Here is a 3,195-nt window from a genome sequence, read left to right on the forward strand (position 1 = left end):
ACTTGATGGGATTGATTTAGAAGCCAACCCGTATTTTTTATTGGAGTGTTTCTCAAGGACAGACAGAATATCACGCTAGTAACAGAAAATAATAGTAATGAAAACTGAAATGCGATATTTAAATGGACGATTCTTTCTACGGCACCCGTTCAAATAAAAATAAATGTAGTGTTATTCACATCACATAGATGAAGTAATCAGAAAAGGTAACCGAATTATTACGTACATTAAGTCTATTATAAACAATCAGGACGACTTCAATAGAGTGTACTATGGAGATATACTATGGAGAACAATAGGTCTACCAACCGTAAATTATGCATGCTCTGTATGGTTCTGTGCCAAACTAGAAAATCTCCAATACCAGATGGCTCGATATTTTATGTGCACCGCGAAATGTAGCTAAATATGGAGATCTAGGCTGGCAATCAATCGAGTCAGTTCAAACAAATTTCATAATACAATTTTTTAACAGATTCAAAAACATGGATGAATAAAAATGGCCACGAACTTTATTCAAAGCAATTAATCATGTTGAACAGTCATTAAAATGGAAATGGCTAGATACAGTAAAAGGTATATTAAATAAATATGGTCACTCAAGAATGTACAATACCGAACCTCAAAATGGCTGGATGAAAGAATTTAAAAAGATTAATAAAGAGACTGATGCTAAAACATGGTTTGAAAAAAAATGGCCACGAACATTATTCAAAGCAATTAATCATGTTGAACAGTCATTAAAATGGAAATGGCTAGATACAATAAAAGGTTAAATAAATATGGTCACTCAAGAATGTACAATACCGAACCTTGAAATGGCTGGATGAAAGAATTTAAAAAGATTAATAAAGAGAACTGCGGCAATTATCTATCGCTTGTAATTTCGGAGCTATGACTGACGAAATGATCAGAGATCAGTTGGTTGAAAAAACGAATTCTCTTCGTATTCGTGAAAGACTATTGCTTGAACCAGAACTTACATTACCTACTGCCATGGAAATTGCAAGACAATGAATATTATTCATCGGATGTTTCATCCTGGAGTTGTCTTCTTTGCCGAAATTTATATCGTTCTGCCACAACGTTTAATTTCGGGTTAAAATGTGCCCGCAATTTGGCAACTGCTTGATCGTAGACATTATCATCATCATTCGGATCAATTTCTCTATCTGGTAATGAGCTGTAAGTTCGTTAACCCTCTGTACCAAGACAATGTACCGTAGTAGTAATGCTCTTCTTCGTTCAGCATTCCATCTGTCGCTTCCCGACGCAAGCATGTAATTTGTAAAAAATTCACACCATTCACGGTTCAAACGTTAACGTAGGTTTGCCTGGAGTAGGTAAAAATGGTGCTAGTGGTGAAATCAATCCCAGCCATTGTATCACTGTGAAGTAAATTTTATCCTCGTCGCCAATTTGTTATGTATTCAGTACCGTGCAAGTATGTATGTATAGTAAAAGACTGACTGAAAAGAATGCACATGTGTATACCTTGACTGCTTAACAACTCCTCTTTATTCACAATTCTACTGACTACTAAGAAAAATAATTCATACAATGTGGCCCAGATGGTACCTGTCAACTTCAAATGAACACAAAATAGATTGATAAGTGAGTAATAATAATAATAATAATAATAATAATAATAATAATAATAATAATAATAATAATAATAATAATAATAATAATAATAATTTTTTGACATACACCATTTATATCGGTGGCACTCAGAAGGTGATGCGTCAAACGTCTTAACTAATACAAATGTAATCTTAACAAAACTAATGAAAATAAAAAAGGTAAAAACAAATTAAGCAAGAAAAAAAAAGTCGATAAGTAAACATATGCACAAATTATACACATGGATATAGGCCTACAAGCATAAATATACTGTACATATACATATACATATATACAATATACATACACACACACACATATATATATATATATATATATATATACAAAAAAAATATCTCAATTTTTTGTGAAACAGTGCTCAATCCCACTGAAAAATCTATCTCTTATACACATCTAGATGTGTATAAGAGACAGATTATGCACTTGTCAATTGTAGTCCAAACTTCCATGGAAACTGCTAAGTGATACGCACGCGTAGTGCTTCCATCAAGGAACCTCATCTCCTTGGCCTAGCTCTCACGTTGCTTCTCCGATTCAGACCTACTGTAGGCTAAACCTTCAAGTAGGTTTTATCCTCCAATCATTTATTAGCGAGGCATTTTCCCAGGACTACGGCGGTGTGGCGGGGACTTAGCCGGGGATGTACATTAAAACGATGCTCCGCATTGCTAGGAGGTGGCCGGGACTCTCACATGCATGTAACCATTTTGGAAATTACATCCCCTGCTAAGTCCCCGCAAGGCCCAAAATGAGGATAAAAATAGGCCAGCAAAAACTTGCCAACTTTCAATCCTCCGTGTTTTTACAAATACTCAAGTTTATGAAGTCATTAACACATTGTACCCTTACAAATCTACAACAACTTTGCTACTATTAGATAGTAAAGAGGCCCACATTTGGCAAAGAGTAGAAAGAGGAGTCGCATGTGGATTATATATTATTGCCTATTAATATTTTACAAAAAATTTGTTTTACGATTGGCAAATTTTCCTCGGGTACAACGTACATAAATGTAGTTTCCGGTACGATCTGTCTCAGTGGAAACCATGCCTCAGATTGCAGTGTAAAATACGGTGGATGCTGAAGCATGGAAAATCTACTATAGGTTGCCAAAAAACCTGTGCCAATTCTTGTTCGTCAATATTCTCAAAAATTGTGGAATGCCAACTTGAAATTTTGTAGGCTGCATTATATGCCAGACAATATTACTATCATTAATTATTACAACGCTTACATTTCAATAATTCACATTTATCTGAATTGTTTACAATCCAGGCCATGTCAAAATTGTCCAGAAGTAAAGATACTGTAGCACATAGAAGAACTTTACTATTTTTTTTTATTTCGCTTTATCAAAGGATTTCATCCATGCTTTATCATTCATTGAAACTGATGCATGAATAACTTTCATTATTTACTAGGAATAATGTGCATTGTTTATTATGTTCCACTTGAAGGGCTTTAGCAACTTGTCAACGCAGATTGAAGTCAAGGTTCAATATGTTCAAACAAGAATGTAAAATGACAGCGCAAAAAAAAGCTTCTACATAT

The sequence above is a fragment of the Anneissia japonica genome, unplaced genomic scaffold (assembly GCF_011630105.1).
Source record: "Anneissia japonica isolate Jap-2015-1 unplaced genomic scaffold, ASM1163010v1 scaffold6030_len697274_cov183, whole genome shotgun sequence".
Classification (NCBI taxonomy): Eukaryota; Metazoa; Echinodermata; class Crinoidea; order Comatulida; family Comatulidae; genus Anneissia; species Anneissia japonica.